The sequence below is a fragment of the Pongo abelii genome, chromosome 8 (genome assembly GCF_028885655.2).
Source record: "Pongo abelii isolate AG06213 chromosome 8, NHGRI_mPonAbe1-v2.0_pri, whole genome shotgun sequence".
Lineage (NCBI taxonomy): Eukaryota > Metazoa > Chordata > Mammalia > Primates > Hominidae > Pongo > Pongo abelii.
Window position 1 is genome coordinate 135011633 of NC_071993.2, and position 25719 is coordinate 135037351.

The 25719-nt window shown below is 49.5% G+C and overlaps 1 protein-coding gene across 2 annotated transcripts in view; it reads left to right on the forward strand.

Annotated features, from left to right (window-relative positions):
• Positions 1-3383: 3383 nt before the first annotated feature.
• PTPRE (protein tyrosine phosphatase receptor type E) overlaps positions 3384-25719 on the forward strand; it is a 185750-nt gene continuing 163414 nt past the window's right edge. For both annotated transcript variants that reach the window (XM_063727818.1, XM_054523061.2), the window contains exon 1: positions 3384-3630. The gene's annotated coding sequence lies outside the window, so the exon portion shown is untranslated. The remainder of the gene's footprint in view (positions 3631-25719) is intronic.

Sequence of the window (25719 nt, forward strand, 5' to 3'; positions counted from 1 at the left end):
GAGACTGGGTAATTTACGAAGGAAAGAAGACTCACAGTTCCATGTGGCTGGGAATGGACTCACAGTTCCATGTGGCTGGGAAGGCCTCACAATCATGGCAGAAGACAAAGGAGGAGCAAAGACACATCTTACACAGCAGCAGGCAAGAGAGCATGTTCCCTTTATAAAGAGAACTGCCCTTTATAAAGCCATCAGATCTCGTGAGAGTTACTCACTATCATGAGGAACAGTATGGGAAAAACCTGCCCCCATGATTCAATTGCCTCCCATAGGGTCCCTCCCACAACACATGAGGACTACGGGAACTACAATTCAAGATGAGACTTGGGTGGGGATGCCACCAAACCATATCACTCAGTTTTTCCTTCCTTGCCCTGCCCCACAGCCAATCAATGATCAAGACCTGCTTTTTTTCCTCCTAAGGTTGAATAACTTTATGAGAATGTTTCTGTATGATGTTTAAAAGCAACTTCTTATTTGCTTTCCACACATTGATTTTGCCTTTTTTTTTTTTTTTTTTGCTTATCCTCCTAGACAGTATTCCTGGCCTCAGCATTTTAATTTTAATTGACATCTATTGGGCCCTCTAAGCATGATGGGCAGTATCTGAGTTTCTGCAGAGAAACCCAAAGGCCCAGTCCTCAAGTAAAATAGAAGACAAGACAAGTAATTGCAGTTAATATCAATAATCGCAGGAGCACTGCCTCAAGCTGTGTTTTAGAGGGAAGGGGCTAAATGGTTGGGTGTAGGGGAGGCCTGGGGAGAGTGGGCAGGAGGCCAGCCACGGACAGGCCTGAGACAGGATCAGACAGCCAGTGTGCCAGGGAGCTGAAGAGGACTCCGTGGACTCAAGAAGGGCCCTAAAAGATGAGTGGTGAGGTATTCAGGAGGGCAAGAGGCAGATGAGCTCCTCAAAGCCTGGGAGGAGGATAGGGGAATTGACTCTGATGTCAACAGGGACCTCGAGCCTACGAGAGGCAAAATGAAGATGGTAAAGAAGGATGACGGGCTTCCCTGTGGTAATCAACAGGGCCCTGGCACAAACACTTCTGACAACACACTTCTGTGCGACAATGATGAATGTCTGTAGACTTTAGAAAGAGTTGAGAATTTTTGGGGTCCAGCAGAGAAGATATTATGAGGAAAGAAGAGCCATCTGCCTCCCCATCATGTTACCAAGGCTGTTCACTTTCCAATAGCAGATGTCTGACAAAGGCAACTTGTTTCTGTCTTCTTAGCTCACAGTCTCTGCCTCCTCAGCCCTGCAGCGTTAACAAGCAAAACGGTGCTTAGCAGAGCTTTGTAATTATGGCCTTCATGTACATAAGCCTGACTCTGCAGACCACAACAGCAGAAAAACCCAAAGCCTGGTGATGTCATGGGCTACCTGGCCCCACCTCAACCTGGGCTGTTCCTTGGAGGTGCACTCAGGAGGGAGCCACCCACCCTTCTGGGCTCCGAGGTGACCAGGCTGTCTGCTGCTGCTGGCTGGGGCCCATCCTCCTCTGCTCTGACAGCCCAGACGCCTTCACTGAGCACCTCCCGGCTACCGAGGTTGCTTTAGGAGCTTGAGTCTGAGAACCATGGAAATCAACAGAGCCTAGGCTGCTGGAGCTTACAGCCCTGGGGGTAGGGGAACAGGGCATGACAGACACAAAAGGAGCAAATAAACCCACAAGTAATTCCAAACTGTGATGGAGGATGTGGAAGAGAGTGGCAGAAGAGATGGGTGCAGGGCGATCTTCCAGAAGCCACCAGTAAGAAGGAACCGGGTGCACTGGTTGGAGGAGCCCCAGGCAGGAAGGCGCTTGGCTCTGGCACTGAGAGAAAGCAGCCGTGGTTGGAGCCCAGCGGGCAGGGGTGAGAGGCTCAGAGCAGCCAGGGGAGTCAGGCAGAGCCTCTCAGGAGTTTGGGTTTTAATCTTCATGGAGGCTTTTAAGCAGGGGGCTAGCAGGACCCGGTTTACACTTTGTGAGGTGCCTGGGACCAAGTGTGAAGAATGGATCATCTGGGAGTGTGGGTCGAAAGCTGGGGAGCCACTGCAGGCTTTGGAGGGGTGCAGGCAGTGAGAAGAAAGGGCAAGATGCATGGAGAAGCCGGTGGGAAGTGGACTTGGGCCCTCTGGGAGGTGGACTGGAGGTGGGACATGGAGGCAGGGACAGGGACGACTGCAGAGAAACTAAGTAAGAGCAAGAGGCAGGTATGAGACAGCAGGAGACAGCCAGGAGCTGAGCTTGGAGGAGAGGGCCCCAGAGTGGTGCTGTTTAGAGTCATTCCCATACGGATGGTGTTTAAAGCTTTGGGGCTAGACAAGGCCCCCAGGGACAGAAATGGGCAGGGCAGGGCAGGAAGGTGGAGCTCAAGTTCTCCACTGGTTTCGCAGCTCTCTGGCCCCTGTGGAGCAGAAGTCCCACTCTGGGCAAATCACTTACGGGTGGCCTCTGCCAGGAGGCGCCCATTGCTCTGCAGCCTTTGGGGTCTGTAGCTCTGTCTAAACAGGCCTCAAGTATGCTAAGAGTCGTCGGCTGGCAATCGGTGCAACGTGGGGTAAGACACCCTAAGTGCCACTTTCTCCCCATTCATTCGTTCATTCATTCATTCATAAGCCTAATGAGCTGGGCCCCTACCACAGAATGCAGCTTCCCTCATGAGGGCTGGGCCGTGTCCCCACCCAGAGGGCACGGCACAAAGATTCAGAACCAAGATGCCACCAGTGTCTTTTCTGCTCCTCCCAGGGAACTGCCTTTTCTCTGAAAGCTCCCTAAATAGCTTGAGTGAAATTCCCTGGAAGAAGTCGGCTAGACAGCAGCAGGCCCAGTGTCTGGCTCTGTCGCTCTTCTTTCTCTTTGTGCGTTTTTAACTTTGACAGATGCTGCCTTCGGGACAAGCAAGCCCTCTTCTACAACCCCCAAACAGGCGCCTTATCCCCTCCTCTTTCCAGAGGAGGGCACCAGGCCCAGCGACCTCACAGCTCTCCCAGCTTCCTCGCACCAGAAGTGCACGGGGTGCCCTGCGCGTCCCATACCTGCTGCAAGACCAGGGCGAGTCCCTAGCCAGGCCACTTCCTGGTGCACAGGGATAGGGCAGGGAGAGGCAGGGCCTTGCCTTTGCTCTCCGCCAGGTGTGAGTGCCTGCCATACCTTGACCGTCTGTCTACGCACCTGGGTCCTGGCGGAGTGGCTGGGCCAGGCCTCCCCGAAAGGGGCACCAGCCTTGGGTAAACGGATGCCCACAGTGCCTGGGGGCTCCCAGGGCAGGGCCTCAGGGCCATACCCGCCTCGCAGGTGGGGCGGGCGCCCTGGATGCGCTCCCCGCGCTGGGCACCAGGCGTCGCCCCCGCTCCTCGCAGCGCCCAGGCCCCCGCCCCCGCCGCGGAGCCGCAGCCGGAGCTGGAGCCGAGGCGGCGGCGGGACCCGGCCGGCCGGACAAATTTCCTGCTAGGCTGCGGACGGCGGGCGGCAGGAGCCGGCGCGAGCGGCTTCAGGAACCCACGGCCTCTGCGCGTCCTCGCGACCCTTCTTCGCGCCCGGCGGTGACAGCTGGGCGCCCCGGAGGGCGGCGGGCGGGCGCCCGGGAGATGCGGAGCCGCCGCTGCAGCGCGATCTGCGCGACCGGACCGGCCCCCCCGAGGTGAGCGCGCGCGTGAGGGCAAGGACCCTGCGCCCCTGTGGGGGACGGTGCGCCCCGGGAGGCCCAAGCAGGCCGGGGACGCTGCCTCGGCCGCTGCCGCGGGAGGGAGGGGCCGCTCTGGGGCTCAGAGTCCCGACCCTGTCCCCGCCGCCCCCGCGGCGCGCCCAGTACCAGCGGCTGGGGACCGCACGACCCCCGACCCCGGCCTCTGGCCCGTCCCCTCACCCGGAGTCCCCAGCCCAACTTGGCGACCACAGTGGCAGTGCTCACGCTCCCTCTCGGTAAACAGGAGGAGGGCGCGCGTGTCTGCGGGTGGCGACAGTGCGCGGGGGCCGGCGGCAGGGCGGCGTACGTGAAAGCGGGCGACACAGAGAGGGGGTGCAGGCCGCGCGTGGGGGGCTGCGCCCACTCGAGGCTGGAGGCTGGAGCCTTTGAAGAAAGTGGCTCGAGTTGTGCCAACTCCGGGAGGGGCCGGCGCGCTGCCAGGATGCTGCCCCGCAGCCGGGCGGGCGCCCGCGCCTTCCCAGGGAGGCAGGCGGAGCGGGATGCAGCAGCCGCGGGGGGTCGTAGATGCGGCGGGGAGACCCTGGCAGGTGGTCCAGGCTGGACTGCCGCGATTTGCAGGGTCGATGACCTCACAGGGCTCCTGGGCACAGAGGCCAGCGCGGTGCCAATTCTGAGCGCTCCCGGGACCATCTGGGGAAGGCCGGGCAACCCACAGGATGGGGAGGCAGAGCCAAGCCGGATGGAGACCGCGCTGGACCTGACCTAAATTCCTTCCAGGCATGCAAACCTTTCCAGAAAGGTTAGGCAATTATACTTGCAGAATTATGATACTGATTTGTCTTGAGTTGTGACCATTCCATCAGAGTTTCAATCCAGGAAACTCAAAGAAAGAATATAGCTCTCTGCTTGTATTTTAGAGTGAATGAGCGTATGGGTGAGTTGAATAAACAACAGCAAAGAGTGATCGCGTGATCCAGAAATTACTGTGTCCATGTCCGGTCAGTTCTGCGTTTGGCCCCAGGTACCCCTTGATCCAGGGCATCTGGAGGTCTTTGTGTCCCAAAGATGGATGAAGTTCTGCCTCTGCACACTAACAACTCTTGTCCATTTAAACTGTGTGTATGTGGGTGGGGAGGGGGGGTGTGGAGGGGTGTTTCCAAAACTGGGATGCTAGGCCAGAGGAGGGCATGAAATGGTGGGGGCCAGTGGCTGGGGCAAGCGTCTGACCACCACGGTCACTCAGCCAGCATGGTATGGGCAGAGCTCTGTGGTGTGAACAGGGTTAGGGTCTGTACTTTCCAAGCACAGGCTCTTGGCATTTGGGGAGCAAAAGGTCAGAGGCGAAGTGGAGCAGGCCCAAGAGGTGGGGGCTGTGCTGTCAGTGAGAGAGGCCTGACGCACCGCCCAGCCCTTCCCAGACAAGGCTCTGCCCCTGAACGTGACCTTGGGGGCCAAGATTTTTGTTCATTGATGTTGGTGATGCCTGTGAGTCACCACCACCCCCTCCCTGCCCCAACAGATCGTTCCCATGTGGGCAAGAGCTAGGAGCCAGGTTTGTCTCTGTAAAAGGTCAGGTCACTGGATGTGTCCAGATGGCTTGGGACTTAGTCACACACTCCCTCATCAGTTCCAGTCAAACCAGTTGAGGGAAGTGGATGAGGGCGTTACTGTCTTTATGTGTGATGCTTCTTGGAGGCCCTGGGTGGACACAAAGTGAGGATAATGCAGAAAGCCATACAGAGGCCACCTCTCATTTCTGTGGGAGACAGCTGGCCGAGAGAGATGCGCTTCCTGTGTCAGCACCACCACCTCCTCAGCACCACCACCTCCACGGAAGCCTGGAGGAGGTCCTGAAGCACTGTGCCCTGATGGGAGCCCCCTCTTCTCCAGGGATGCATGTGTGCAAACCAATGCCCCTGAGAGTAGACGCAGCTGTGCATGTACCTCATTGACCCTGAGAGGAGAGGTGGCTGTGTGTGCAAATCTTGCCCCCGAACCCCAAGAGAAGATGCAGTCACAGTGGGGGTGATGGTAGATGCATCAGTTTCAATTGGTGAAAGTATGCTTCTCCCAGCTGTGCCTCAGTGGGTCCACTGTGCTCCATCTGCACCACCATTAGCCTAGTCTAAGGTGCACCGCTGATCAATGTTCCCTCCCTGAACGCCAGAGGTGTGTTTCTAGGCCCAGCCACTCCTCTGCAGTTCTCCTCCGCAGCTGCCCAGTTGACATTTCTCCCTGGCATATCAAATGCCCCTTGACTCAATGTGTCAAAATCAAACTTGTGATCTCCCTCCCCTTCCAGTACTTTCCCAGTGTTGCCTTTATCCATCCAATTCCACCAGCCTCCATGTTGCTTCTGAAATATATGCCAGACTATAGTTTCTTTGAAGACAGGGCAATACTGTATCTCCAGTGCCCAGCCATGTGCCTGCCAGTGGAGCCTTGAGGACTAGTGTCCATGGATAAATAACTTGGAAGTGAGACCTTCCCGAAGCTCATGTGCTGATGGAGCAAGTGTGTGTCTGTTGCGTGGATGTTGTATGGTTGGTAGGCAGCCACACATTTTTGCTGATGTGGATGGGCATGGTCCATCCAGGGGTCATGTGGCCAGCCCTTCTGGAGATGCTAGACTCACCTGCTAAAATGACTGCCGGCTTGGACCAGAGACACCCCAAGTGACCTCCCAGGGAGGCAGGCTTGGGAGCAGGGAGGGAACAGGATCGAAGCTGCCCTGTATTCCCTTGCTAGACAAGTCTTTTTCATTTATAATGTTTGAGTCACCCTTACAGAAGTTCTGTTGCCAAAGCAGGAATGAATGTATCCATTAGGGTAAAGATTGGCCTTCTTAATATTTGAATATCACTTGGGAAAAAAACTGCAGTTCTAAGAACATCTCTAGTTTTTCTTTTGGCTTTTTTCCTACTGAACCAATGGCTTTGTCTTCCATGAAGCTCCCAAAGCTTTCCAGATCCCAAGACTCAGCTCCCTGCTCTCAGTCTCCTTCCCCTTTATCTTCATCTTAGGAACTCCTACCCGTACCTCAGGGCCCACCTCAAAAGTCTCAGTCTCCACAAAGCCTTCCTCTCCCCCCTACCTGAGAGGAATCTCTCTTACTCTTGGTTCCATAGAACGTTATTTGTGCCTGTCCTAAAGCACTTACTGGACTTGATTTTTATTTCCAGTTCACTTGCTCAAGTAGTTTATCTCCTCCACTAGGCAGCCAGTGCTTTAAGGGTGGAGGGTGTGTCTCTGAGAGCGTGTACTTTGGGTTCAGTCGGTCAAGTTCTGACTCGGTGTGACCTTGGCTAAATGACTCAAAAGAGAGCAGGCTTCAGTGCTCTCTTCTCTGGAATGGGAGTCATCATCGCTACTTCCCAGGGCTGCTGCTGTGAGGGGGGACATAGGATACATATAATTGACAGGCCACATGGCTGGTATGCAGTAAACTGTGGTTATCTTTCCCCTACAACATCTAATGCTGTGCATTGCACATGTAAGAATCAGTAAAGTTTGAGGCCAGGTGCAATGGTTCACACTTGTAATCCCAGCACTTTGGGAGGCTGAAGCACGCAGATCACTTGAGGCCAGGAATTCCAGACCAGCATGGGCAACATGGTGGAACTCTGTACCCAAAACACAAAAAAATTAGATGGGCGTGGTGGTGCACACCTGTAGTCCCAGCTACTCAGGAGGCTGAGGTGGGAGAAACATCTGAGCCTGGGAGGTCAGGGCTGCAGTGAGCCATGTTCACACAACTGCACTCCAGCCTGGTTGACAGAGAAAGACCCTGTCATGGAAAAAAAAAGAATCAATGAAGTTTGAATGAATACATGAACCAAGCCAAAAACCATACGAATAGATGGATACCTTTTGTGCATCATCCAGATTGGTAGGTCAAATCAGTATGGTGTGGCATGCTAGATAACTTTATTTTTTGCATGGCAATCTAAATGATTATTATGTAAATTTTGCGTGATTAAGTATTTTAATCCCATAATGTTATCACTTACCATGAAGGCATTCATTCTTCAATATGCACCATTGACTCCAGTGATCGATGAGGCAGAAATGCAACTTGCCGTGCACATTAACCAGGCTCGTGGCCTGAATTAAACCAGGCTGGGTGTGAGGCACTGCAAAAGCAAACGAAACCCACTCCTGAGAAGCAGTGTGGCCTAGAATCAAGTGTCTGGAATCAGGGTAAGAGAGCAGCTTCTAGACCAGAATGTAAAGCTATGAAGCTGTGGCCTAACCTAGAAACTCTCAGAACTTCACTTTGCTTATCCAAAGAAAGGGGCTGTCCTGGGCCATCTCTGAGCCCCTCACAGCTGCTGTGCTTCCGTCCGATTTCACCCCTCCCCACCACTGGGCAGGAAGGGCTGCTGACTCTGTACAAGGCTGGATCCCAGGCAGGGAGGCCTCCTGTTTCTTGACTCAGCACTTGGGCCACGTGTCTCTCTGCTCTGGACACCAAATCTAGAGAGAGTGAGGAGAGGCCTGTGGGTAGATGTAGCGTGCTGCCAATTTTAGGTACTGGCCCTAGACATATCAAGAGTTTATTTTGGAGGATTAACTTCTCATTATTTTGTCACTAGGATTTTTTTTTCACCAAAGGCAGAGTGCTGGATGATATTTTAGATGGCTGGGATTTTAGATCAGCCATACCTGAGGCAATAAGAGTTGGTCAAATGTTACCAATCCTTGAGCAGACACAGATGAGCAGTTGCGGGGCCGGTCGCTGCTGGATGTGGGCTAGGAGACCCCTGGTTTGGGGATTACAAAGCCAGCCTCCTTTTCTTCCCTGGGCTCTGGCTGCTGTTCTCCCAGTCATACCCATCATGGTCCGCCCTGTCCAGGTGTTCCATGTGGGGAGTTTTGATGTGGTGCCCAGCCTTTGAACTGTTAACAACACCCTGCTCACAGCCAGAAATGTGGGCCCCACATCTTTCTTTCAACTATACGAATACTTCAGAGGCTTTGGTTGAGCTTACAAAATAAAAATTCTTAACAATATATTTCAGAAAAATAAACATATCCTTTTATATTGATTCCTGATGAAATAGGGGCCAGATAAAATATTTTAGAAGGGCATCTGTTTTTAAAAATATCTTTCAAATGCAATCAAGAATGTTCAGTTAATCCAGTCCATTATGTGTATTGTAACAAGTAACAAAAGGGGCAGAGAAATCTTTCTCCCAAAAACAAATATAAAATCCAGCAGGGAGTATGGAAATGTTTGAAGAAAAAAAATGATTCTTAGTTATGTGCTAAAAACCAAACGTGTTTTGGGCAGGTGCTTTGATGTTAGTGTTTGTTGGGTGGAGAGTAAAGAATTGATAGGAAAACTTGTTTGGATCCCAGGTCTGGGTGCTGGCTACACTACATTTGATCCAATGGAAGGGCTAGCACGGGAGCAATAGCATTTGGCTGTGAGCGCCCTGGGCAGGTACATGACTCTGTCATCAGCTCCCAGGGATGGACAGCCAGTCCCACAATGCCTGGAGCTCAGAGCTCACTCTACGCATGTATGTGACATGGAGAGATGGATGGATGAAGGTAATAGAACTGAGTAGGAGCCTGTCCAGGTAGCAGTGGAGGAGTCCAAACGGCGGAGGCCCTCCCTGCCATGATTTTACTCTGTCTGAATACCAGCAGCAGGTGGAAGCTATGGGGCTTTATTTTCAAGGGGAGGTGACACAGCCTGGGGCTCAGGGAAAGGACTTAGGAGCAGAATGACTGGGATCAGATGGGGGCCCATGAGACTGAGGCTCTGGACAAGGCAAGGGACTTCCCCTGGCCCAGTGTGAGCCCAAGTCTTTACAGTGGGGAGCATGATGCCACCAAGGGAGCTGCATGGGGATCGGTGGAGGTGGTACGCAGAGGCCTGGCCCCATGCTCACCAAAGGGCCAGCGGTCTCACACAAGGCAAGGGCCCAGGGGACCGGAATCAAAGGCCTGAGATGATGTGAGCCCTGACTTCTCCTCTGCCACAGTGACTTTGTCCTCAAGGCAAGTCACTTAATTTCTATTCAATAGATGCACAAACATAATTTTTGGTTATTAATGTCCCTAAATCTGTTTGGACATTTCCAGCTGAACATTAGTCACCAGTTTTGTACTAGAGAGAAAATTAGTTCCATCTTTCTTCTCAACTGAGATTTTTAAATGTCCTATCACGTAGCTACTTGATTACAGTGTATTATTTTAAATGACCTCTGTACTAAGTCCTTTTATTTTGGCGTCCTCTCACTCCAGAAGGACTTGGCATTTTTCAGTCTGTGTCTATTTTTCAGGCTGTGTCTCCACAGTAGGGCTTTCATAGGTCTGTGGTGCAGACTGGTTTGCTGTCCGCAGGCTTGGCCCCAACTCCTCGGCTAACATGTACAAGGGCGCTCTGAGGTCAGAAACGCACCCACCAAGCACAGCCCAGACAAAATGGAAGCTCCTGTCCAGGCAGGTTCCCGGTGAAACTCTGGGGAGCTCCAGCCTTCCTTTCTTCTCCAGTTTATAAAGAGGCTGGCCTCAGAGGTGGACGCCTACTTCCACGATTTGATGTCCGACCCTGGGGCTCTCCTCTCTACCCTGCCCCCACCTCATCCACCAGCCTTTTGGTCTGAAATCCTTATCATCGGGTAAAGCTTTTTATTTTGTTGTTGGAAACACAGTATATGGTTTGGCTGTGTGTCCCCTCCAAATCGCATGTTGAAATGTGGTCCCCAGCATTGGAGGTAGGGCCTGGTAGGAGGTATTGGATCATGGGGGCAGGTCCCTTATGATTACTAGCGCCATCCCTTTAGTGATGAGTGAGTTCTTGCTGAGTTAGTTCACATGACATCTGGTCATTTTAAAGAGTGTGGCACCCCCCCACCCACTCTCTCTGTTGTTCCCGCTCTCACTGTGTGGCATGCTGGCTCCCTCCCTCCTCTGCCTTGATTGGAAGCTTCCTGAGCCTCACCTGAAGCAGGTGCCAGCATTATGCTTTGTGCACAGCCTGCAGAACCATAAGCCAATTAAACCTCATTTCCTTATAAATTACCCAGCCTCAGGTATTCCTTTATTGCAACACAAGAACAGACTGACACACACAGCACAGGTGGAAATACAGGCTTTGCGGACACCGGTGGCCTGTTTTTCTGACACCATCATTCTTCTCAGGACAGGCTCTACTGTTAACTCTTCTAACCCCATCCACTTGTTACAAAACACACTTTCAGAAAAAGGCTAGGTTGTTACTGAGGTAACATGGGATGGATCTTTGGAGGTGGGAAGGCCTCCAGCCTCCTCTGGGGAAGACAAAGTAAATCCTCCTTACGGAATGCTCCAGCTTGTTTTCTAGATTCCAGAGAGACCTGCTAGTGAATTCAACTAAGAGGTTGGTTTTCAGCACAGAATATTTCCTACAGATGTCGGTGTTTCTTTCCAAATCCTTCCTCTCTTCAGGGCGCTTTCCCACTGTTCTAGACGTAGGAGAGAAAGCACTTCTCAGATGGTGAGCTTTTATCTTCCAATGGTTGTCAACTGAGGAGACCTGGAAGTTCCCTTTCAACCTGGAATGTGAGCCCTGCTTGCTGGGCACGGGATAAGGACCAAGGAATGACCCAGGACAATTTCAGAGAGCACAGGGGTGGCATATCCTCGTGTCAGGGTGTGGAGCTAATATTCAGACCCAAACACTCTGAATCTCTGAAGCAGAAGCTCTCCTAAAATTCCTGGGGAGGAAATCAGTACGAATTAATAAAAAGCCTGAATATTGTGGATTTTTATTAAATTCAAGGATTTATAGTAACTCAATCCAGGCCAACAAAACGTTGCCTTCGGGTACTTACTTTAATGAATAGAAAGCATGTAAATGCTCTTCCAAAGAGAATAACACATTTTAGCATCTTAAATATGTAAAAATAAAACTCCTGTACAATCTTAGTTGCACTAGGAAGTCTACTTATCAAAAAAAGAAACTTCTGTTTCCAGCTACATTATTTCAAATCATCCCAAAACTTACATTGTTACTAGTAAAATTTTTCCTTGTGATTAACACTTTTTTCCAGTATGGTTTTCCTCTTTCTGAAAGCAACCTTAGTTTCATAAACAGTTGGACATTTAAGTACTGGACGAAAAAGTCCTCTGAACCAGTAACCTCGTCCTTAATTTTGAACTGCTGTTGACTAAGCACTCTGTTTTCCTAAGCTCATAGCAGCCCTTCATTCAGTGCATCAGTAATTCAATAAATTACTTTTTGCCAAGGTTGCAAACATCAGCTAAAGTTCAGTCATCTATTGGAGATATTATCAGTCTGTCCATTTAAATTATTTTGCGCAAAGTCCAGATTTGGGCCCAAAGTAATATAAAAATGCAAGAGCCAGAAATTTAATAATTTTGTACTGTGTTGTGCCAAGCCAGGTCTATTCTTAGCTAGCCAACAAAATTCTTTCAAAGGATATTTTTTGGCTTTCATCAAATGTAAATAGTATGTAAGAGTCTGTAATATCATTTAGAAGGAACAAATGGAATTATTAAACCTTTATTGACTACCTACAGTATATAGAGGATCTATAACTTACGATGGTTTTATTATAGTTTCTCAACCTTACAATGGGTTTATTGGGTATTGGGTACATTTTAAACTTATGATATATTCTACTTACAAGGGGTTCATCAGGATATGACCTCACTGTAAGCCCAGGAGCATCCATACGTACAAGCACTGTGCTTAGTGCTGGAGTTACAGGGAAAAAAAAAAAAGGCACGATGGCTTGTGACATCCTATGGATGCTCCATGTCCACAGGAAGACAGAACTCACTTCCAGGGAGTGTTAAATGTGATGCTGGATGCTCTTGTGGAGGAGCGGAGACATGCAAGGGCCTCCCCAGGTAGAGTAGTGACGTGGTCTGGCTCTGTGTCCCCACCCAAATCTCATCTTGAATTGTAATCCAAATAGTAATCCGCACATGTTGGGGGAGGGACCTCGTAGGAGGTGATTAGATCATGAGGGTGGTTTCCCCCATGCTGTTCTCATTATAGTGAATGAGTTCTCATGAGATCTGATGGTTTTATAAGGGGCTCTTCCCCCTTCACTGTGCACTTCTCCTTCCTGTCACCTTTTGAAGAAGGTGCCTTGCTTCCCCTTCCACCATGATTGTCAGTTTCCTGAGGCCTCCCCAGCCATGCTGAACTGTGAGTCAATTAAGCCTCTTTCCTTTATGAAAATCTTAAGCAGTTCTTTATAGCAGTATGAAAACAGACTAATACAAGCAGGCTTGGTTTACTGGGCCATTTCCTAGGCAGCTGACAGGGATTGAGCATTCCAGACAGAGGGGCTACCATGTGCTTGCCTGGCAGTGGGAAGCGGTGTGTCCTGTCTGGGGAAGAGCAGGTGTCTGCATGGAGGTGGAGCCCAGGGACAGAGGGGATGGGACAAAAAAGGTGGAAAGTTTTAGGATCACCCAAACATTTGTATGCCATCCAGGAGTCTGGATTCTGTGTGATGGACCAGCAGTTCTTACCCTGTCTTAAATTATGACCCCCTTTGAGATTCTAGGGAAGACTATGGACTCGTTCTCCAGAAAAACGCATGTGTGCACAGAGTCATTTTTATAGTTTCAGCGAGTCTTTCCTAACACCCCTCCCCCGATCCTGAGGCTCACAGGTTCCAGGTGTGTCCCCTTTGTGCGGCCTGGCCAGCCCCACAGAGCCCAGCAGCATGCTCAGCTGTGAGTTTGAGAAGGGGCCCCCTGCTGGCTGCGTGTGGTAAGCCAGAATGGAGGTGATGGGGGAAACCGACTCAGCAGGTTGGATTTACAGGCAACATGACCATGTGGGTGACAGGATGAGAGTGAGAACCAAGGTCCCGCAGTTTTCGGCCAGGGTGACTGGATGCATCCGGACCAGACACAGGCTTACGAGATGATGATGCACCCAGGGTGTGAGCTGAGTTTGAGGGTGCCAGAGGGAGAAGCCGCTCCAACATGTGGAATCCAAGCAGCTGATTCCAGCAGGGAGGGTCTGTCCAAAGGGAAGCGAAGAGAGTTTTTCAGCATGAAACTGATGGTGCCAATGTTTGTGCTTCACTGTGCTAAACTGTCATCTTTCTGTTAAATTTGGCTTACAGGGCCAGGTGCAGTGGCTCATGTCTGTAATCCCAACACTTTGGGAAGCTGAGGTTGGAGGATTGCTTGAGGCTAGGAGTTTGAGACCAGTCTGGGCAACATAGGGATACTGTCTCTAAAAAATATTAGCCAGGCATGATGGTGCATGCCTGTAGTCCCAGCTGCTCCGGGGGCTAAGGCAGGAGGATCACTTAAGCCCAGGAGGTCGAGGCTGCCATGATCATGCCACTGTACTCCAGCCTTGGTGACAGAGCGAGACCCTGTCTCAAAAAATTTTTTTTATTTTGAAAATTGGGTTACACTGTACATTCTTAGGGTCTAGACAATATTCCTAATAAAATGCCATGTAGGCTGGGCACGGTGGCTCACACCTGTAATCCCAGCATTTTGTGAGGCCAAGGTAGGTGAATCATATGAGGTCAGGAGTTCACAACTAGCTGGGCCAACATAGTGAAACCTCGTCTCTACTAAAAATACAAAAATTAGCTGAGCACACTGGCACGCGCCTGTAATCCCAGCTACTTGGGAGGCTGAGACAGGAGAATCGCTTGAACCCATGATGCAGAGGTTGCAGGGAGCTGAGATCACACCACTGCACTCAGCCTGGGTGACAGAGTGAGACACCATCTCAAAAAAAAAAGCCATATAATGATGGTTGTTGTCATCAGAGAAGTTGGCTCACAGGGGGTGATGTCTCCTGCTCCCACTTACAAAGTAGGTGGGAATGATCTAGAGAAGCTCCATGAGGTGACCCTCAGCTTCTGATGGGGACAAACAGGAGTCACCCTGCTCTCTCTCTGGCTCCCATGACTCTTATCTAAAGACCTCAGGCTGGTTTGGAGCAACCCCTTTAAACTTCCTTTAAAAAAGGAGAAAATCGGCCTGGTGCAGTGGCTCATGCCTGTAATATCATCACTTTGGGAGGCCGAGGTGGCCAGATCAGGAGGTCAGGAGATCAAGACCATCCTGGCTAACACGGTGAAACCCCATCTCTACTAAAAACTCAAAAAAATAGCCCAGCGTGGTGGTGGGCACCTGTAGTCCCAGCTACTCAGGAAGCTGAGGCAGGAGAATGGCATGAACCCAGGAGGCGGAGCTTGCAGTGAGCCGAGATCGCACCACCGTACTCCAGCCTGGGTGACAGAGCAAGACTCCATCTCAAAAAAAAAAAAAAAAAAGAGGAAATCTATATGGAAGAAATGAAAATGATTGAAGGAGCTTGGGGAAAAGGCTGAAAGAATCTTGGCTGTTCATGCAAACCAAGTCCCAGGGCTGGCTTCATGGCTGTTGGGCAACCCCTGCCCAGTCAGCATCCTGGCAGTTGTCACTTTGGCAGAGTCGGAGGACAGACACACAATGACAGCAAGAGCAAAGGCAGGGCCTGCCCGCGAGGAAGAGCCACGGCTGTTGAGCGTGGATGTGTATTTCTCAAGGAGTATGAAAGAGCCTTTTTGCAAAATTGCAAAGAACTGGCCTGACTGGGAAGTGCAAGAATTATCTTCCCTTCAGGGAAAAGGGAAGTTTAACTGAGGCCTCCTTGGACTGGAACACATCTCAAAGTCATGGTTCTCAGAAACCCAGGGTGCATTTATGGACAAGTCTATTATAGGAGTTGTAGTTGTATCTTGAAGATGCAAAAATTCATTTTGTACCTTTATTTTACACATCAGACCTTACCCAGGTACCATTCTGTGCTGGGCAGTGCCTAGGACTGAGGCAGATTTGGCTCCATTGATGTGCCCAGGAAATGGACTTCATTGCACACTAAAGGACCAGCCCTTAAATGCATTGTCTTCAAATAAAAAAAGAAAATTTCTGTCATTTCTGGTGATTTTATCAAAAACCTTTCTCATATGTTTGAATATAACTAGAAATATATTTTTTGTCCAAGTCTTTCAGTTCACCAAAAACCGAAGTTAAATTATACCCTTGTGCTTTAGATGTTAGCAATTTGAGAAGTTTGGCGAGCAATTTGATCTCCCTATTTAGAGTCAGAGCTGGAGGCCAGCTGCAGATGAGGAAAGGGAGACTTGCCCAGGGGCACGCTGCCTGCTCCTGCCACCCGTGGGCTGCCTTCTTCCTGTTCTGTTCTGTGCTGCCTCTAGTGGACTGACCCCTTATCCCTCCTTCCTGTGCCTGCAAGGCGGCTTATGGTGCTGGGCCTCAGGAAACGGAGGCCCCTCATCTGCATCCATAAGAAGAAAGCCCTGGTTATTCATCTGTTTAGACAGAAGTGCATTCCAACCTTTAGTAGGATCTGAAGGCGAGAAGCTATGACTCCATTACTGTGCATCCCTCTTTTATCTGCTTGGCCCTAGTCCTCTGGGTGTGGTTTCCGCCTGGCAAATTACTTCCAGGAGATGCTTGAGAAGGCAGTACCGTGTGGAAACATCTTATGTGCAGCATGCTTTTGTTTACAAATTATTTATTACTGGTTATGTCAAAATACACATCCTGAATGAATGGGCAGTGCTGGGTAGAAATCAGTGACGTCAATCGTGGTTATTTTACTTAGCAATGGATTTTTTTTTTCCTTTTCAGTGTAGTAGTAATTTGTAAATGATTTAAGGAGGTTATGCTTTCTTTAGTGGCTTGGCATCTTGGAAATTGGAGCAGCCAGGCTCGGCGTGCTGTGTCCATTTTTAGCCCTAGCAGGCAGGAAGTGTGGCCATGCTCTCTCAGGGTAACTGCTGCGAGTTTGTGGCTAGAATGATGTTGGGTGGGAATTACTCAACTGTTTGAATGCAATGGGCTTAGCTAATGGTAAGAAAGTGCATGGAGCCTGGGAAGCAATTGATAGCTGGTTACCCTGAGCTCAGCCTCTAGTAACAAATGACACAAGGCATTTGTGAAGGCTGGAAAGCCTCCATGAGAAGAGCACCTTGAGTTCCACTGGGAAGGGGCAGCCCCTTGGAGCATGAGGGGTCTCTTGCTGCCTCTGCTTTGGGTCTGGCTGAGGGTCCACTTTGCTCCCTGACCCCAGCCAGGGTACGAGTTCCCAGATTGCTGGTGGGCGTGTGACAGCCCACGTGGCCACGACACCCTCCCCTGCTTCTTCAACGCTCCTAGGTGGGGGAGTCCCAGTGGCAGGGCAGAGGGACCAACCCCCATGGCTGACTCAGCTATAGTCCACCCAGAGTGCGTTTATGGGTAAGTCTACTACAGAGGCGCCGTACCTGAGCCTGGAGCAACCCTTCTTCTTTCATGGACTTCCCTGGTCTCTCCAGGATGTTTCAGTGCAAATGCAGCTGTGTGATGCCGCCCCACACACTCGGGGGAGTGGGCTCCATATCAGTCAGAGACCTTAGGGATGCATGAGATGGAAATATGACTCAAGTTCAGTCAAGTTCATAGGGGCGTTGACTTACAGAACTGAAAGCTCAGGTACAACTGGATCCACATGGCCAGATGTTGCCACCAAGGCCCTGGCTCCCTCTCATATGTGCTCTGACAGACTCAGTCCTGTGGGGCCTCCAGCAAACTCACATTCTGTCTTCCCTGTGAAGGGAGACAGCATTTCCCTACAGATCAACCCAGATGTGAGTCTCCTTGGCTCTGATGAGCCAGGCTTGGATAACTGGCCCAACCTCAAAGCTTCCTCGGTGTCTGGGGCTTGCTCTGTTCTGATAATCCAGGCTTGGGCCCTGTGTCTTCCCAGGGGCCAGAGGTGGAAACACAGCTCCTTTGGCAAGGGTCCTATTTTTAGTGGGGGTCCAGGGCAATAAATGAAATACTCGTTACGATAATACCAGCGATCACCGGTGTTGAAGGTGCACTTGCTGAGTGCCAGCCAGGTTCTGCTCTAAGCACTTGGACATGTTAACTTGGTCAGCGCTCACAGCTGCAAAACCAGGTGAGGGCAGCAATCAGTGCATTTTTGACAGAAGGAACTGGAGGCCCAGACAGGGCAGCAGCAGGGCAGGGATTTGAAAAGGGATTGAGATCAATAATCCCCAAGATGGAGGAGTGATGCCTATGTGTGGGAGCAGGGGCCACACGGCTGCTGGGGATGGTGTGGGAAGAGGCGTCCCGTGGCCTCCAGGATCACTCAGGGAGCAGTCAGATGGAAGGCTGGGGTAGACACTTGGACCCGCCTGGGAAGGGCTTTAGAATCACAGGAGGGACTTGAGCTCCATCTTGAACTGGGAGAGGTGATGCCAGGGATGTGGAGGTCTATAGGGACTGAGCTGGGGGCACAGAGCTGGGGGCCAGGAGAGGCTCACTGAGCTGTTCCCCAGCAGGGCTGTGCCTCAGAGTCACAGGGGAGTTTCCCAAGAGCCTCCTGCTTGGACCCTACTCTCAGGATTGGCTCCAAGTTCTACAGTGAGGCCAGAGCAGCTGCATTTTTTACAAAGCTCCCCCAGGAAATTCCAAGTGTGGCCAGGGTGGAGAATGCCAGGGTCTTCTGCAAGGTCCCAGAATGAGGTCAGGACTTCCTTCAATGCGGAGGGCAGAAGGGGAGTCCAGGAGGAATGGACAGGGTGCTGTGGCTCAGGGAGCCTGTGGAAGGGAGGCATCGATGCTGAGTCTGACGCCCTGTGCTGGGCAGGAACTTTGCTCTTGCAGGAAGTGAAATTGCTGGAGGAAATTGCTAAAGGAAAGCAATTGAATAGAGTAATCCATGACAGGTTTTTAGTGAATTCATGAAGTCCAATTTTAAGAGCTGCTTTTTGAAAGAAGGCTACTGGAGAAAGGCTAACTAAATGAACAAGTTGCTGATGTTGGGATGTCAGGCAGCTGAGCTGACGGAGATCACTCCCAGCAGCCCTGAAGCCACAGGAGCCACCAAACATGGTCATTTATACAGTTCCATTCATTCATTCACCGTCTCAAGTTCATTCAACACATGAATGGAAGGCCTTCCGGTGCTGAGACTCCAATGGTGAACAAAACCCATAGGTGCCCTTGCATTCTTTGCAGCCAGATACCTAATCTGAATCTGGGGGTCCTGTGGGAGGCAGTCCCCTAAGGGGATGGCTGTGCAGAGCTCAGCCCTGCTCTTGAGACTCCGTGGGGCAAGGGGGCCAGGGGGCCATCGAGGGCCGCTCTGAGGTCCTTGTATTGTCCGTGTGGGATTGAGAAGACCTCATGCCAGGAGCTGTGCTTTTCTCTTCCAGGTAGGCCGGGGCCATGTGTATTCATTAGGGGCCTGTCATCCACGTGGGTGCTTAGGACAAAGTGGTTGCCCAGCTCTCTGCTCCACAGAACCCCAGCCACCACACATGATACCACTTTTGCTAGGCCTTCTTCTAAAGAGTTCCACTGAGCCCGTAAGAGATGTGTGTTCCTGCCACTCTGTTCCCAGCCACAACTAGAGAGGGGACTGAACTCTATGCCAAGGTGGGTGGACAGAGAGCCCCAGGCACAGTGGCTTCTGTTAGGCCATTTCTGCCCAGGTTCCTTTCTCTGGCTCCCTCCTGCTCCCATCTTCCCTCCCCCTCTGCCCTCTCTGGCTTTTCCCATCCTCAGCTTCACCTCTTAGGACCTCGTCTTCCAGAACCCCAGACACAGCCAAGCTCGGCCTCTCTCAGGCCTTCAGCTAGTGACCTCAGCATTGGCGGAGGGACTGCTCTGACCCCAGCCCCAGCCCTTAGTGGCAACAGTGGCAGCTCTGTGGGCAGCTGTGGCTAACTTGAGCCTCTGGCGGCATTCCCACCCTGCACTCCTGTCCCAGGCAGAGGCCTGGAGAGCTGGTGCTCAGCCCGGCACAGCGGCTGGCATGCCATTCTTTTGACATGAGTAATAGCAAAGCAAGTCCAAGAAATGTCCAGTGTTTTCTCCCTGTTGTTGCCCAATTTCAAAGAGATAATCCAATCACCTTATCAGGTGAGGGGTGGGGCAGCCTTCCCAGAAGCAGACAGAATGCTGGGGACACCCTGACCTGGCCCCAGGAGTCCTGGCTATCCAGAGCGAGTGCTACAAGTCTGGGAAGAACCTCATAATGGAATCACTTGCCTATTTGCTCCTGATGTGAAAACCAGTTTGAATTTTTTTTTTTTTTTTTTTTTTTGGAGACAGAATTTTGCTCTGTTGCCCAGGCTGAAGTGCAGTAGCGTGAACTCAGCTCACTGCAACCTCTGCCTCCCAGGTTCAAGTGATTCTCCTGCCTCAGCCTCCTGAATAGCTGGGATTACAGGCACCTGCCACCATGCTTGGCTAATTTTTGTATTTTTAATAAGGACTGGGTTTCACCATGTTGGTCAGGCTGGTCTCGAACTCCTGACCTCGTGATCCACCCGCCTCAGCCTCCCAAAGTTTTGAATTATTTTTAAAGGCTCCAAGGAGAGCTTTTGTTTTGACAGAAATTCTATCAAGATATCATCCAGCCCAGTGTGGAGACAATCTTCCTTTAACATAGGATTCAAACCACATACAGTTTCCTTCTGGGTATCTCTGTCAGGATCTTGCGTTCATTTCCCACTGCCTGATGTCTGGTTGGTGGAAGCTGATGCCCCTGAAGGATCAGAACAGATCCAGGGAGTGTTGGGAGTGCTACTTTTCCATGTCTGGTCTGGGTTTTGCGGGGTGATGTCCCCACAGAAGGCTTAAGCTGGAAAATATCCATGATGAGTCCAGCGTGCATTTGGTGGAGGTTTAAATGCTGTGTCAAGATGCATACAAATAAACTTAACCATGGTGCATGGCAGAAGATGTCTCTGGGAAACTGAGTGGCCGAACAAATGAAAGGAACACAAGAGAACAAACTCTTAAGCTTTTTTGTAGAGAAAGAGTTTGTGCTCAAAATAGGGACAAGTTACAGGGTGACAGGCGTGACTGTTTTCAGCAGGGAGGGCAAGCAAAGGTGGGTGAGCTTGTTTGTTGTTGTTGTTGTTGTTCTGAAACAGAGTCTCCCTCTGTCGCCCAGGCTGGAGTGCAATGGTGCGATCTCGGCTCATTGCAACCTTCACCTCCCAGATTCAAGTGATTCTTGTGCCTCAGCCTCTCGAGTAGCTGGGACTACAGGTGCCCACCACCGTGCCCGGCTAATTTTTGTATTTTTAGTAGAGACAGCGTTTTGCCATGTTGGCCAGGCTGGTCTCGAATTCCTGATCTCAAGATCCTACGCCTACACCTCGGCCTCCCAAAGTGCTGGGACCACAGGCATGAGCCACCGCATCTGGCCAGGTGAGCTGTTTTTAAGACACAAGATCAGGCAAACATGGGATTGTCAGCAGGATTTTTACCATCAGGTAACAGTCAATGTGTTCCCCTCCACCCAACTTCCCTCACTGTACTCAAGGAATATCTGATGACCCAATAATAAAAACTTACAAGATTAACTGGGATAACCCAGTTTTATGTTCAATAAGGTCCCACTGGGCTGCAGAATATAGAAAAATTGACCCATATAACTTGACATTTGTATCTTTTCTGCGAACTCTCAGTAATGTATAATTTTAAAATCTAGAAGTTAAGGAGCATTGAAGTAGCTGAGCTTTCTAGAAAGCAGACATTGTAATGAATAAGCAAAGCAAGAAAACCTCAGACATTGGTACCAGCTCTATTTTAAGCAGAGGCATGTGGACCTCCCTGGGATACTTGGAAATGCACATTCCCAGGTACTGCAGAGGCTGTTCCTATGAACTATGCTAACTCAATCTTCAGCAGTCTTGTTTTCTGAGCTCTAGGGCAAGGTTGGCAATTTTGCCCCATCTCACCTGCCTGAAGCCAGCACACCTGAGGGCTTGGCTCGGGCTGGAAGATCCACTTCTGTGGCTGGAGGATATTGGCCATGGACAGGAGACCTTCGGTCCTTGCCAGGTGGACCCATCCACAGGACTATGTCTGTGTCCTGATGATCTGGGAGCTGGCTTCCCCCAGAGGAAGTGATCCAGGAGAAAGCAAGAAAGACATTACAGTGTCTTTAGGACCTAGCGTGGGAAGCCATATTCTGCTGTTTCTTTGACATCCTGTTGGTCACCTGATTTAGCCTTATTCCTTCAGGAAAGAATGGCTGGCTCTTTCCAAACAGTATGCATGGGTGAGGGATCCTCATTCTTTTATGACCCCTGGTGGATTAGTTGTGGGCTCCCAGCAACATCCTGGCAAATCTGACTGGTTAACTTAGTGAGAAAGGGAGCTTGGCAGATGGCTACCGCAGAGTTCTCAGAATCAGTGGTGAAGCTGGAGAACGAGGCTCAGAAAACAGGGAAGAGCCCAGGAAGCTAGCAGCCCAAACGATGGTCGAGGCCAGGCCACAGGAAGCTTTTAGTAAGAATGTGGCCTGTGGTCCACGGCCACTGAGCCTGCTAGGCCTTTCCAGCTGTGGCCTCTGCAACAGTTCCAAAGCATCCCTGGGGCTATCACCCAAAAGACCAACATCTTGGGTAGGATTGATGGTCGGAGTCTGTGTCACCCCCTGACAAACCCTAACTGCACGGGGAGGGAATGTGAGTGGACAGAAAGGACCTCCCCTGGGAGGTGGAGCACTTTGGAGCAGCAACCGATACGTAAAGGGCACCTCACCAGCCCACAAAGGACAAAAGGTCACCCTGTCTATACTGAGCTCAAGTGTCATTTTTGGCTACAAGTATACCTGGTATTACAGTATTAACATATTCCTGAAAAGTTATGTTAATTGGAATTGTGCTTTATGTACACTGGGTAAGCTTAATACCTTTCAGAAGTCCATAGCTAATCCTTTTGTGAAGCAGCTAATCTTTTTAGAGAACAAATAGGTCACTTCTTAACCATTTCTTTCAAGATTAGGAGTCTATTGTGTTTTCTCAAGGCAGAGTAGCTAGTGTTTAAGTTTCCCCTTTTGCTCATGGTGAGGAAATGTTACTTTATAGAAAGCTGCTTGCAGCCTCTCATGCAGAATGAAAAAACAATGAGGGTTTTTTTTCCTTCATTTTTAATCTCCACTGTAATCAACTGTCTTTTGCAAGGAGTACAGATTGTTGAAAATTTTAAAGAGCTTGTATGATTTTATTCTTACCAGCAAGGCTGTTTTAATATGAGCATATTTTAAAACTAAGAATGGCAGGATCTGAATGAGCAAAGAAGCAGGAGCTGTGAGTTCTTCTGCAGCAAAGCACATTTGGACATTCACCTCCAACATTTTTGTTTTTCTTCTGTGAGGAGCTTTCAGACTATATATAGCGGAGGTATGTTTTTCGGTTTCCTAGAGTTGCTTTCACATTCCCTGGATAACAACATGCCGGGAGAGGAGGATGGGAGGCTGGGAGGCTGGCTGGGGTGGGCGTGGGGAGCAAGCCTGAGAGGTGTAAACTCTGCTCCAACAGGTCTAGCGACGGGCTCTGTGTGTCCAAAATTGTCATGGTGGCCTAGCAGAGGAGAACCAGACAGGGGATGAATTGGGAAGCTGCTGTCACAATCAAAGACCGGAGGGGAAGAGGGGAAGCGAGAGACCCAGGGAAAGAGAGTTCGCTCTCTCTCTCTTTTTTTTTTTTTTTTAAGATAGAGTCTTGCTCTGTCGCCCAGGCTGGAGTGCAATAGTGTGATCTCGGCTCACTGCAACCTCTGCCTCCCGGGTTCAAGTGATTCTGCTGCCTCAGCCTCCCGAGTAGGTGGGATTACAGGCACACGCCACCACACCTGACTAATTTTTGTATTTTTAGTACAGATGGGGTTTCACTGTGTTGACCAGGACGGTCTCAAACTCCTGACCTCGTGATCTGCCAGCTTCAGCCTCCCAAAGTCCTAGGATTACAAGCATGAGCGACCACGCCGGGTCTCTCTTAACCCAAGAGTGACGATGGCAGGCAGGTACACTGGAGAGTGACGATGGCAGGCAGGTACACTGGATGGCCCCCCACTGGGGGTTGGGTTCTCCCTCACCATTAGGGAGATAGCATGTTGAACAGTAGCGTATTTCTCAATATGTCTAACTCGGCTACTTTTTCCTCCAGCATTGGAACACACAACTATCATTGGCTGATGCCAGATGAAGTACTGGCTTGTATTCCTTTAAACACCAGAATCCTACTCAATGTGGCAAGACACTCCCCATGAGAGGGCATAGCAGGTAACGGTGGAGCCACTTAGCAGGGTTGAGTTTTCTCAGTTTTAATGTATGTAAGATGTGGGCCCATATTATGGTTAGCAAAACCAAGCTCAGAGATGGAAACTAAGTTGTTCAGGGCCATGTAACCAGAGGGTAGCAGAGCTGGGATCAAGCCCCAGTTTGTCTCCCCAACCCAGGGCGTCTCTGCAGACCTGGACAGTTCCCCTCCTGGTGGAGAGGAGCCTCCTAGAGGAGGTGCCGCCTGGGAATCAGGGCAGCTAGTTTTGTGCCACCTTCTGGAATTGCAGACAGTGATTTGGAGGTTGTCACATCTTTGAGTAAAATACGTAGCTGAAATAAACTCAGAAAGTAACATTTTTGAGTGGGTAGTTTAGTTGTATCAGTGAAAGGGAATCACTTTCTTGATTTGATTGTACTTTTAAAAGAGAATACTAATACCTATTTACCTGGTGCGTTTTAATGAATGACTCGTTATTTATTATTATTGTACAGTATTGTTGAAAGCATGATGGCTTTATTTCTTTTAAACAGCTTTTTCCATACTTCATATTGCATTTAAGTATAAAACACAGAAATCATCATCGTTTTTTGGCTAACAGAATTGATTCACTCTTCAAAAACTATTAGAGAGAATATTGATTTCCTGGAGATAAGAATCCTGATTTGCTTTTTTTCTTCAAGATTGTAAATTGCTTTAGTGGTAACCGTCAGATTTATAGTTAAAGCAAAACTTCAAGAGGGGTAAATTGGATGACTCACAAACCTCCCATCATCAGTGTTCACTGTTTACGCTTATCTGACCAGCCCGTCTCACGCAGCATCCAAACAGACTTTAAAATTCCTTTAATTTAACACAGAAACGTTCTCTGATGAGTTTTTGTTTTGTTTATCTGGTCATCTCTGTGCCCTTGTTTCCTGTACTGCTCCCTCTTTCAGTAAATCTTGTTTGCTATCAACAGGCCTGTGTTTTTTTCCTTAGAGCTTGGAATTCCTGAGTGGGAAGGAAATACTAGGAAACTTAGTGCAGATATGTAATTCTTTTACTGTTTTCAAATGTACAGGGACCATCGGTTGAATTGATGTATCCTTCCTTCTTTTGGAAGTGCTCAGTGCCAATTCATTTCCCCTTTTGCATAGCTTTAATGGCTTAATTCCATGCACCTAGACCCATGTCTCCTGGACGGATGACAGATTAGCTGTGCTGGGTTAGACTCATAGGCTTATCTGGAATCCTGCACTCATCTACAACGCTGATTGAGTGAACAAACATCGTACTGTGGGTACAAACTTGGAGGTGTTTACTTGGAAATTTATATCTACCTTCCAAATAACATCTTGGAAAGCACACTGGTAGATGAGGCCTCATTGATGAAGTCACTTAGAAAAACATCATAGCATTCATTTTTATATCAATCTTCATTCAGCCCAATATTCGTAGCTGAACAAAACACTGACAACATGTCAGAGGCGAAGGCCATGGTCAGTTGCCTTTCACATGGGAAAACAAAGATTAGCTGTGTAGCTACAGAAAGCAAATGTCTGTTAAGTACAGAGGTTGTTGTTAACAGCTTTATGTATTCAATTTGTTTGCAATAGACAACACCTCATTAATTGTAAGCCCAATGACACTGCTTGCTGTTTCAAGTCACTTTTAAATTACACACATGCTACTTAATCTTAAAAGCAAAATTAAACATTGGACTGGTTTACATTTCAAGCTACAACATGAAACCATAGTATTTGGGGGAATGAGTTTAATATGCATTGTAAAATAAAATTAGGGGGTACTTTGCATTCACAGCGGCTTATGTAATTAGGTTCAGTCAACTGTAATGTTTCAGGTTAATGTCTTCCATGATGTATGCTGTGTAAATGGTAAACTTACATATCCCTTAATACATCTGAATTATTATATAAATCCTTAATATTAATATAATAAAGTATTTTAAGCAAATTACTTGGAAGTGTGAGTTGCACGGCAAGTAGGTAAA